Consider the following 12,979-nt stretch of genomic DNA (forward strand, 5'->3'; position numbering starts at 1 on the left):
GGTTTCCCAAGGCTGGCACAAATCATGAGTAACTCAGAGGTCATTTACTTCCACTCTGGACATCCCTCTGCATTCCTAGACAGAGGGTATTGGACAGAGTACCCATCAACAGCAAGAAACTTAGAACTAAAACACCAACTCTGAACAGTCTTGCAAACTCCATAGGTGTGGGAGTATGGATGCTAAATGCAAGCAGCAAGCAGGGAGCACAGTGTCTGTGGAAAAGCAAGTCACATAACTTTGTCAGACTAGCCTGAGAAAGTAGCCTGAGAAATCATAAAGAGGAATCAAAATAATCCTTCAAGATAGAAGACAGCCTGGCAAGTTTCTTGTTTTCTAGAAAGAGATGGTCAAGGGGTGGTGTACCCGACTGACTGATGATGGTGATGTCTTAGTTTACTGACCAATAAGGGTTTTTACCTTTCCAGACCTTCGTGTGCTTGTCTATGAAAGAAGATCTGGGGTAATAAACCTTGCTCTCCTGCTCAACTCACAAGAGAGTCTGTGTCATTACTGCCTCGCCATTCCCAATACAGTGCGACGTGGGAGAAAGGCAATCACCAAGTTCATCAGTACAAAGTCTTGTGGATAGAGAGCAGAAAGTCAGAAAACATCAACAGATGAACTGTCAAGTATGAAATGAAGAGCCTTGTGATTTCTTTGGCTATTCCAACCCCCAACCCTAGGGACAAGAGGGAAAAAGAAGTTTCCAATCCTTCATAAATACAGCAAACAAGCAGCCATAGTGAAGACTGAAAAATTTTCTTTAAGGCAGACAATTCATGTACACTTTATTTAAGTTTACTCTTAATTCTTACAGGAAGAATTTGATATTAATAATAAAAATCCTTAAAATATTTAAGGAAAAGGATATTTATCTAGACACTTGTTCTGTTTCTATCTACAATCTCCGCAATTGCTACTATCCATTACAACATTACATGCTAAGATCATTTTGGGTTGCAATTTCCCAACAATTATAGGTTCTTGTCAATGTAGGTCTAAAAATAACTAAAATAGTTTCAAGACTATTTTCAGAGCAATAAAACAACTGCAATTCAACCCAAGACACACATTTTTCAGCTAACTTCTCGTCTCTGTCAGATCTATGAGACTGTAAGCATGCATAGGAAAATGTGCTATTTTCCTCTAACAGTATAGTACTTTTAAGTTATTAAGTTCTATTGTTAGGCTTAAGGACACTAGAAGACAAAGCAAATTGTAATGGTAAAGGATTCTGTGGTGAAATTGCCCTTTTTTAATCACACTGCTTGGCTCTGCAATGGTATTGGCTGACAAAAGTTTCCTTATGCTTTCCAGACATTTCAGAACACCAAATACAGACGGTGTCAAATGATGATATCCTGGCACAAATGTCAGAGGAAATGAAGAAAAGGGCTGCAAGAGAATTTCACACTAACTTCAGATACTGAAAAAAAGGATGCCCACTCTGCTGAGACATCGAGATTACAAGCATAAAATCCACAAGGGAATGGAAGGAAACCCCAAAATAACCCTCAGTGTTTTCATGCCAACAGACTGCAGAACTGCACCAGCTCCTGGCACAGCGTCTGCCTTTGACTGCTTGCTTGTGAAACTTAATCCAGCAGTAACTCAGCTGAACCCAGACAATGTCAGAGCCTGTTGTCTAATACACCCTTTGTATAAACACCCACAGGTAATTCCTGCTGTCTGCTAAAACTCTCAGAGAATCCAGATCCCCTGTGTTCAAGTCTCGCACAGAAACAACACCCTGTTCCCTGAGAGACCTGGAACTAAACCAGCTCCAATCAGCCTCTCATGACACTAGACATATCACACAACTAACAGCAAACCTCTGTGCCATCCAAGTAGGATTTAATTCCATCCGCTGGAGACCTACAGATAACATCTGCAAAATTCTCATCAATGCTTCTAACATGTACCCAGCATGATTTTTGTGATTTCTTTATAGTATTTTTTTTAATTAGTCAAAGATGGTCAGTCAGATCAAATGTGGTTGGTTCACACCCACTTACCAATTGAGATTATTTACCTCTTTAAGAAATGAGTAATTGAACAATTAGAAAAATGTTGAACACCTGGACCCTACCTTATTTCTCCAGACTAAGAAAACAAAAGTAAGTTTAAGAGGGAAAAAATACCAGGTGGACAATTGGCAATAACTTTTCCAAGGATGGGAAGGATCCAACATCCCTCACAGGTCCAGCCTGCTCCGAAGGCTCAGAGCAACAACTGTTTTCAGTCTGTCCCGAAAGTCACATAAACATGAATACTCCAGCAAACTACCAAACAGAACCAGGTCCTACCAAAACTTATGGAAATGGGCCCTTAAAGACCAGGGAAATATACTCCAAACAAGACTAATCCCTCCAAGTGTGACCCACAGTGACACCTGGCAGTCAGGACTGTCACTTCCTGGATGGATGCTGCACTGGGGAGGACTGGGGGACTATTCTGCCGGGTGAAGAAGAGCAGGATTCCATTCACATAAATTTATTATGCTGTCTTCAGTACACTGAGTATCCTTTCCTTATAACAAGTTCCCAGAGAACATAGCAGGCATAGCATGGTAGATCATGGAACGGTTTGGGTTTGGTAGGACCTTAGAGACAATTTCATTCAACATCATGCCCAAGGCAGATACACCTTCCACTATCCCAGGCTGTTCCAAGCCCCATACAACCCGGCCTTGGGCACTTCCAGGGATCCAGAAGCAGCCACAGCTGTGCCAGGGCCTCCCCACCCTCACAGCCAACACATTCCTTCCCAATATCCCATCCAGCCCTGCCCTCTGGCACTGGAAGCCATTCCCTGTGTCCTGTCCCTCCAGGCCTTGTCCCCAGTCCCTCTCCAGCTCTCCTGGAGCCCCTTTAGGCCCTGCAAGGGGCAAGGAGCTCTCCCTGGAGCCTTCTCTTCTCCAGGTGAGCACCCCCAGCTCTCCCAGCCTGGCTCCAGAGCAGAGGGGCTCCAGCCTTCAGAGCATCTCCATGGCCTTCCCTGGAGTCATTCCAGCAGGTCCATGTCTTTCTTGTGTTGGGGTCTCCAGGGCTGGAGACAGTTCTGCAGATGGGGTCTCACCAGAGTGGAGCAGAGGGACAGAATTCCCCTCTCCCCTGCTGCCCACAGTACTTTGTTTCCTTCCAACACATAGGTTATGTATTTAGGCACCATTTGAGATCAATGACAAGGAACTTTAAGTCAATTAAATACAGTTGCAGCACTCATGGACACCTAGGAGCAAAAGGTACCAGGTGACTCGGGTCCAGTCCCTGGAATCAGAAAGTGTGCCCTAACACACATGCAAGCCCACAATAGAAGCAGTTCTGATTTTTGTCCCAGGTACTCTGACTGAAAGCACATTCAACAGCATCCAGCCAACACTCTCCTTTTACAGTGGGACAGAGGTGTACATATTCTGTGTCCACTTGTTCCTGTACAAGTTCTATCCTGGATCTTACACACATTTCTCCTTCCAAGTGTCTGTTCCCGAAGTACCCCCACACAGTGACTGTGTCTGTACTTACCACCTTTAAACTACAGTAGTATAACATGACTGTATAGTGCTTAAGTGCTAGAAAAACCCAACCCATGCAAAACTGATAGCATATATTAACTTAACTTGCTCTAAAATACGCAATAGCATCAGTCTCAGACATCTCCTCCTACTCAGTGCCCAGCATTCATCTCTACCTGGGCTGGGCTAACACAGAACAATCCTGTCACTGCAGGAGACATTTCCACCTCAGGATGCCTGCACAGGAATGGTCTTTGCTTTATAATTTTACTCCAAAACAGGACAATCTACCTATCTGCTAGGGATGCCAGGAAATATATAAGGAATTGGCATTTACACAGCATTATGACTGCTGTCAAGTGTTTACCCCAGGCAAGGAGAGAAGTTTTTTTGCTTTCTCCTAATGTTCCCAGCCTGCTATAGAAACCTGCAGTGCAAAGAAAATTGGTGCTGTAACAGTTTTCAAAACATTTTAGTGGACAGAAATTAAAAAATATTTTTAAAAGCTTGCATATACATATATACAAATTAACTCAAGACACAAAGCTAAAAAAGAGCAACAAGTAGGTCCTTATCTGGAGACGAATAATTAACCAAGTAACTACAAAACCCAGTTTTAAGCAAAATACTACAGTCCTTCAACAGAAAGAATCAAGTTTTGTTTCCATAATAAAAGGCCCTTTCAGGAGAGAGGGTGCTGGTTTTCTTTCCGTGCATCACTTGGGTTTCTGTCCATGTCCCTGCTTCCTTTTCCAGCTCCTGAGACACACAGCTTCAGTCACCAGCTCCTTCCTTATTCCCAGCCCAGTGCTGACAATTCTAGCTTCACTGAGGAGTCTGATACACACCAGTGCATTTCACTGAGAGCAGCTAAATCAGATCCTCCCCATCCTGTCCTCCATAAGAAACCCCAAAATCAAACCTGGCTCCTTTTATGTCAGTGCACTTCAGCATGATGGCAACTTAGTTTAGAACTTGTTTTCTGAACTGGGAATCAGCTTTTGAAGGATGTGAGCTGGGTTTGATTTTTTTGTTTAGCTTTACAAACTGTCCTATGAGTGATAACTAGAGAGCCTAAATATGTGTGAATGCATTGACACGTACCATGTCAAATAGCAGGCATCAGCAGAATTCAAAGCAGTGGCTATAGTTTCTGAGGATAAGAACACTTTGAAGTGCTCAGATGTGCCTTGTGTGGGCTTCCTCAGCAGTTACACTGTTGTATAACCAGGGCTACAGAATCACATCAGCCCAGAAAATAACACAACCCTCCTGCATCAAACTTCCCAAAAAGTTTTATGACAATGTAGAAGTGCAGCAAGGTAGGACTGGCAGAGCAGGTGATCAAAAGCCTGCACCCTAAGTGCCGAGCAAGTCACAGCACACATACAGCATCCTGTTTCTTAACAGCCAGGAAAACACACAGATGTGTGAGCAGAGCAGCCTGACTGAGCAGGGAGCCATGGCAGAGCTCCAAGGGAAACAGAGAGCACAGGAGACAGAAGAAGTGACAGCTACAAAAGCAGGAATTCAGAAACGCTGTCCCCTGTGTCTGAGGAATGGCAGAGCTCAAATGCAGTTCTTGAAAAGAATGGAATGAAACAAAAGAATAATATCAAGGGTAACAAGAAAATGTTCCATTGCTGTCCCAGCAGCACAAGGCTGGAAGTATGGCAGCAGATTTAACATGTGATCTGAGCAGAGGATGCTTTCTGAGCCTCACTTCATCAGCAGAGTCTAACAGGAACTCCGCACTTTGGAAAGAGCTCCCAGAGAAAGGCCAGTGGATGAACACTGAGCAAGGGACTGACTGGTTGAGTGAAGTGCCCCCAGACAAACCCCTGGGGGGGATGAAATGGGCTCTCTGTAATGGTGATGGGGCATCAGGTTCATGTCCCTGCCAAAACTGTTTCATCTTTGAATGATCAGGAAATTGCAAGGAAGGTAAACACCACATCATCCTCAGAAGGACACAAAAACACACACACCCCTCACACACTTTCTAGCTGTATGCCTGGAACTAGCGGATTTTGCAGGGTCTCTACTGGAACCTAAAGTTTACCTCATTATCCATGTTGTAGAAGAGGTGATGGGAATGTGCTCTCACCAAGACTGGAGATATCACCAGGTTGGGAGGAACCTGTCATAGACTGAAGGGTCAGGCTGCTACAGGGGACAGGCCAACAGCACCTTGTGGAATGCAGCAAGGACAGATACAGAGTCCTGATCATGGGGAGGAAGACACCCTAGCAACAACAGACTGGACACTTAGTGGCTGGAGACTGTTGTATAGAAAATGAGCTGGGAATCAGGGTATGGAGCATGAGCCAGCAGTGCCCCAAGGGAGAAGGATAACAGCATCCTGTACAGCCAGAAGACAGAATACTTGACTGTGCAGTATTAGCACAGTAATAGCACCTGCTATTTGTTACATCCTTAGCAGGTTTTGTTTTCATACTGCAAGGTGTCATTGCATCAAAAAGAAAGCAGCATCATGAAGGACTTCTGTCAAAACACATTTTTGGATGGGAACAAACATCTGAAGTATTTAATGACCAATTTTCAAAACTAACAGTTAATAGCATGATTTTCCATTCCATGTCTATGCTGATCAAATTCCAGCATCACAATATAGACAGTAATAGTAATAAACAGAATAACTTCTAGCATATAATTAATACCATGTTTTTTAAAATACAGGAAATTATGGAGTCATGGAATGGTTTGGGACCTTAGAGACAATTTCATTCAACCCCGTGACTAAGGTAGAGACACCTTCCACTATCCCAGGCTATCCCAAGCCCCATACAACCCGGCCTTGGACACTTCCAGGGATTCAGGGGCAGCCACAGCGGCTCAGGGCACCCTGTGCCAGGGCCTGCCCTCCTGTCACTCTATTGGGAACAGCGAGAAGCACGGCACGGACTCTCTTGTGAATTGAACAGGAGAGTGAGGTTTATTACCTCAGATCTTCTTTTATAGACCGATATGCCAAAGTACAGAAAGGTAAAACTCTTATTGGTTAGTGAACTAACCCATCACCATCACTGGTCAGTGGGGTACACCACCCCTTGACCTTCTCTTACAGGAAAACAAGAAACTGACAAACAGCAGCTGCAAGGCCGTCTTCTTCTATCTCTGAGGATTGTTTTAATTCCTCCTTATGATTGCCCAGGCCACTTTCTCAGGCGAGACTGAGAAAGTTATGCGGCCTGCTTTTCTACAGACGGTGTGCTCCCTGCTTTTGCTCATATTAAGCATCCATACCCACCCTCCCAGCCAACAATTCCTTCCCAATATCCCATCCAGCCCTGCCCTCTGGCACTGGAAGCCATTCCCTGTGTCCTGTCCCTCCAGGCCTTGTCTCCAGTCCCTCTCCAGCTCTCCTGGAGCCCCTTTAGGCCCTGCAAGGGGCAAGGAGCTCTCCCTGGAGCCTTCTCTTCTCCAGGTGAGCACCCCCAGCTCTCCCAGCCTGGCTCCAGACCAAAGGGGCTCCAGCCTTGCACTCAATCCTTCATTAATGGTATAGATGATGTATCTCAGCTACTCTGGAAGCACATGAAGCTGAAGCTAATACAGATAGCTTGAACCAAAAATTTTCTCTTACTCAATCCCCTAGCCCACAGTTCAGCAATGTCCTCTCATCCACCCCACCAGTAACACTGAACAGCTGCTGTGTCTCTGACACAACCATTTGTGCTATGGTGACCACAGTGAGTTCCAGAAAACACACTACTGGAGACAGAACTGAATGCAGGAGCCTCAGTGCAGGTACTGAAGCAGTTAATTGTAAATTTCACTTTCACTTTGCCTACCAAAAATATTCTGGCCTCTCCTATGCAGCTTTTGGGAAACTGAAGCAAGTATTTTTTTTGTTTACCAAAAGAATTTGTCGAAGCAACAATTAATCATTCTGAAATACTTTCATGTGCCTTATCTCCAGTTAAGTCATAAATGCTGCCCAAAACTATCATTTAGTCCCTGAACCACCAAGACAGCACCAAAAACTCCACACAGTCCTGTGTCTGTGTCAGGCTGGGGGCAAAGCTCAGCACAGCCAAACAGCCCAGGGCTGTGCCTAACCTGTGCTTTTGTAGGGCTGGGTCAGTCACACAAACACCGGCAATTACTGCACCGTGCTCCACCTACACAGAGTGCAAAACTGAAAGTTTAGCTTTATATTTTAAGCATTTCCATGATGTTTCACCCTTTATGCAGCAGCTCAGGACCTTCCTTCTACAGGACCTGAAACCAGCTTTGCTGCAGTTCCTGTGACTAAGGCCCAGACTGCTCACTGTGCCAATTCCCACTTCTGCTCGAGACTTCAAACCAGCACATCTTGCTGAACAGACACTTGATGGCAACAGAAAGGAACTAGCAAGGAAACAAAGAAAATACCTAATTATACTGATAATGTCTTTCCAGACCAGAATGTGTCCCCCACTGCTTCCCCTGGCTTTAGGACACAACTCTCTTTCTCTTCACAACCAAACAATGGAGAGTCTCATTTATAGAAGTTTTAAGGGCAAAAGAACATTTAGCTGGTTTCCAAAGCCTGACCTTCAAACACCTCAGCAAAACATTACAAATTACAAATAAAGCTGCCTCCTCTTCTTATGTAAAATCAGTGGTATTTGCCTTGAAACAGATGAATACAAGCAACTCAAACAGACACCTCTCTGGGAAAAAGTCAAAAGCTACAAAGCTAACTTGACATGTCTGTTGTCAACCCTGGCTCAGAGAGCTCACAGGGATCTCACCATCTCCACAATATTGCAAAAATTCAACCATAAGAATAACAGCGTTAAATCCTGAAAATAAAAGGGTGGAGGTTTTTTAGTAATTAATTTTATTTTACAAAGCCTCTTTGCATAATTATAATTTCTATATGTTCTCTTTTTTATTTTTTCCCTTTTTCTCAGCTCCAGAGCATTTCTCTATTGAGATTTAATTTCATTTGCTCCAGGACTCCTTTTCCAGATGAACTGCCAGCATCTGAGATTCTGTGAAGTGAAAAGAATTTGTAAAGTGAACACAGCACCAGGCCCAAAACTGTGCAGAAATACCACAGACTGTTTTTTTGGAGGGAATCTGGGAGGAAAATGCCTGCCACTTACTGCAAGATCTCATTTCTTTAAACAGGACAGAATTTGTTCACCTGTTGTTGGAACAAAAATCTGACTGTTCAAGATGCTGAGGGCTCAAAAAATCACTTCTTCCTTCTCTTGAGGAAGAAATTTTAACTTTCAAATAACAACACTTTACCTGCAAACACTACAGTACAAAAACCTCAGCAAGTGCTCAGTCATCCTGATCACAGGCTGAGCTGAACCCAACTTTTACATTGCAGAAACACAGCTTCTTCATTGGAAGAGAATGAAAGTAATATATAAGATGTGGAACAATACTTTCCCCTAAAAACATGCTGAAAAATATTAGAACACAACCAAAGATGGTGCTACATGGCTCATTTGTGCAGCTTGATGAGGGGAAATAAAAAAGCAAAGGAAGCAGAGCCATGGAATGGTCTGGCTTTATGACTTTTGTGTGGTAAGGAGGGATATATTTAATCCTCTCAGTGTATCCAGACAGAGTGGAAGGACAACCATGACCCCAAAACAGCAAAGAGTCACTGCCTGTTGTGCCAGCCCTGCTTCAAAGTTTTCAGAGAACACTCTCAGGGTCCCTCTGAGTGGCAGCAACATGACCTGGTGACCAGCCACCGTTCCCAGGCTGGCATCACTGCGCACACACCAACTGTGCCATCAGAACCATCAGCCAGCTCAGTGACCAACATTTCTAACAGATTTGGCCCTGATGTCAAACCTTTGGGTACTTCACTAGGGACTCCCCTCCAGCTGCACCTGGTGCTGATGATCCCCAAACTCAAGGACTGGTTTTCAACACATCCACAGGCCCTTCACCTGGTGACACAGGTCCTCCTCACTTGCAGCACTAAGAACCCATCTGCCCAGCCTGAGTGAGAGGCCCCAGGCACCCCCTGCACAGTTCCACCATCCTTTTCAGTCAAGGCAGCTTTTCCCTGGCCAAGGCCTCTGCTGTTCCAGGAACAGGTGCTGCCACAATTGCTGGAGACCACTGCACATCAGCAGCAGCCCTGAGTGCACATGGGCTGAACACAGCAGAATGCCCGGTCCCTGCCCTGCCCTGCCTGCTCACAGTGCTCCTGAAGCTCTGCTCTAGACCAGACTGGTACATAGGCCTGGCCTAAGGGGCAGCTAAACAAGTACTGTCTTCAAGAAGGGATCAACCAAAACAAAAACTCCAATATCATTTTGGTCAAGTACACCCGACAAAGCTCAGAGCAACCTGCTCAAAGTCCAACTGTCCTGCTGCTATCCCATCTTGCCAGCAGCCAGCACTCTGGGTCAGAAGAGGGGTACCAGAAATCCACTGACAATCCCAGATATGCCCTGAATATTTAGAAGCAGAATCCAAGAACTGCTGCTACAGCTGTTGCTTCTACGGGCTGTGCTCTGATCCCTCTGAAAGAACCCAGGCAACCTTTAGGGTTAGAAAGATGGGTAAGGGTCTGGAGGAGAAGGCTCTGAGGAGCAGCTGAGGGCACTTGGCTCGTTCAGCTGGAGCAGAGGAGACTGAGGGGAGGCTCCTCGGGGGCTGCAGCTCCTCCCGAGGGGAGGCGGAGGGGCAGGGGCTGAGCTCTGCTCTGGGACAGGGACAGGAGCCCAGGAAGGGCTGGAGCTGTGCCAGGGCTTGGGATGGATCTCAGGGCAAGGTTCTTCCCCCCGAGGCTGCTGGCACTGCCCAGGCTCCCCAGGGAATGGGCCCGGCCCCAAGGCTGCCAGAGCTCCAGGAGCGTTTGGACAGCGCTCTCAGGGATGCTCAGGGTGGGCTTGTTGGGGGGTCTGGGCAGAGCCAGGGGCTGCACTGATGATTGTTATGGGTTCCTTCCAGCTCAGGGTATTTCAGGATTCTCTTGATTTAGGTTAACTGTATTCCTATACCCTTGAGAGAACTCCGTTACTACCTCCAAGGCAGTTTATATGGCCACCTTTATGACAAAGGGAATTAAGTGGAGCTGGCAAAGCTGATGTTCATATTTTCAGTACATGGGCAGTTTGTCTGCAAACCATTTGCACTTCTCATTAAGTTAACCATTGCCACAAGGCATTCTTGAATGCACATTTAAAGAAATCGCATACCACCCAATGTGATTAAAGAGCTAGAAAAAAAAAAAATCAGAGGTAATGATGCATTCCAATTCCACAGTTAACAGCAAAACTGCATAAACAATTTCATGGGTGTTTTGCATGCAAAAGCAATCTATTTCAGCCAAAGAGAATACTTAAGTATTTTCCACAAACAAGAACACTTCAGAATTCAGTTTCTAGACTGAGTTCATTGCATTGGTGAAATGAGTAGTTGCCCTGTCACATGAACTTGAGCTAGCTACTCACCACCCTACAGCACCTGACAGTTGGGCAGTAAAATCCTCCTCCCCTTTCTGCTTGAAATGCTCACATGGACAAGGACATTCATTTCTTTTTTAGCTGCATAACTTCTGAGTCAGTCTTCCAGAGAATACATGAAAAGAAAAAGGCAGGGAAAGGGTAAATCTTTATGTCCATTCCTGAGGAATTGCAACTACTTGAAAGTGACCTCTTTTGGTCCTGTAAGAAAGGTGTCCCCGGCCTGCCTGCAAAGTGTGAGCCATCACAACAGCAATGTTTGAGATGGACCCCAAATTTCTCCATACAACCTTAACAAGTCACCCTTGTCCTTTCTGCTCCACGCTTTCCAGCAGCAGTGGACAGATTCCCTTTTCCCTCAACAGCTGCTGATCAGAGAGTCTGACCTTTGCTAAGTTCCATCAGAACTCACACTGACACAAGCAAATGCAGAGTGCAGAGGAAGCCCACATCTTCCTCCCAGCCTCTACACAGGGGGAGCCATGTCTGGGGAGCTGACAGGTACAGACAGCCTTTGGAACAGTGTGAAGGATCATATCCTACACTTACTAGAGCAGAAAGTCATGAGTACCAGAGGGAAAACATTCCCTGCTCAGGCAGTACAAAGGTGTGAGGGAAGGAACCCTCAGGAAGTTGGATGCCTCCTTTACAAAATCAATCACTGTCAGAAGGAACCCGCACAAAGCGAGGTGTACACAGCAACCTGTCACCAGGGACTCAGAGCAGGGATATGGTGTCAGGAACAATAAATAGATCTCACAGACGTCTGAGACCATAAACACATGGGGAAAAAGGTTCATAAGATCCTAGAATAGAACCCTAGAATATTCTGAGTTGGACTGATGGTCCTTGTGGGGCCCTTCCAACTCCTCGCCCTGCACAGACACCCCAACAACCCCGCCCTGAGAGTCCCTGAAAGCTGAATGCTTCTGGAGCTCTGGCAGCCTTAGGGCTAAGACCATTCCCTGGGGAGCCTGGGCAGTGCCCCAGTACCCTCTGGGGGAAGAAACTCTTCCTAATATCCAGTTTAAATTCCTCCAACACAGCTTTGTGGTAATTTTGCTGAATTATTTTCCCTTGCACTCTGAGGACAGTTACATACAGTATCACTGGTGGGAGCACCCCAGAGCTCACACAATTATTCCAATCAGCAGGAATATTATTTTGAATATTACCATGTGCTGCCACCATTGCACGTGAGTTTGGCAGCTTTTTGTTTTTAGTAATTCCGCAAAAAAATTTAACTCGACCTTTTCAGAGCTTTAGGACAGTCACGTTTGAAAGTACCAATACTTCAGCAGAGTAAGGGAAGACAGAGAAACTAAAACACTCATGACCAACTAATTTCAGCTTCAGCATTTGGACCAGAAGGACTAACAGCCTTTGTACAGCTGCATGGACATCACGTTAAAGATGAAAAAATTTAGAAAATTTAGAGCTATTGAGCAGAAGCATCTGTGCTGTGCACAGTCAGACATCATGACACAATGAGCCATCAGCATCTATGCTGCAAGAAACTGAATAAGCCCAGAGGGGCACACAGGCCTGGATTTCTGCATTAACAGGTACTGAAGGAGAAATGTTTACCCAGACCCCAGAACCTGGATGTTGCAGCAAAGTCAAACAGCCCCATGCAAAATACAGTACAAGAAAGATTTCTTTTGTTGGATCATCTCTAGCACAGGGCAGTTGCTCCAAGGCATGGACATTTAACACCATACACATCCCACTGAGGGAATGAGTGCAGAGTACAAGTCTGGCCGTGCTGTGTCGGCAGTCAATGCTGCAGGGCTACTGTCCGATTGGTGCAGATGAACTGGACCAACCCCAGACTTCTTGCTTTCAGCCTCATGAGCCAGAGTCACAGGAGGAGAGGATTTCATTGATGGAATCAGGCCAATGGCAATGATCAGCAATCATCATGACAGGCCAGGAGATGACCCAGCAAAAAGCTACATTGCAGGCTGGACACTGTGCCATACTATATTGGGAATCAGCCTTCTAACATTTC

The 12,979-nt window shown here is 45.4% G+C and overlaps 1 protein-coding gene across 9 annotated transcripts in view; it reads right to left on the reverse strand.

The window, feature by feature from the left end:
- Nucleotides 1–12,979, reverse strand: part of ELAVL1 (ELAV like RNA binding protein 1) — a 52,482-nt gene that overhangs the window by 22,170 nt on the left and 17,333 nt on the right. The window lies entirely within an intron of this gene.

Source organism: Cyanistes caeruleus, chromosome 25, assembly GCF_971803275.1.
Source record: "Cyanistes caeruleus chromosome 25, bCyaCae1.hap1.1, whole genome shotgun sequence".
In the NCBI taxonomy this organism is placed as follows: Eukaryota; Metazoa; Chordata; class Aves; order Passeriformes; family Paridae; genus Cyanistes; species Cyanistes caeruleus.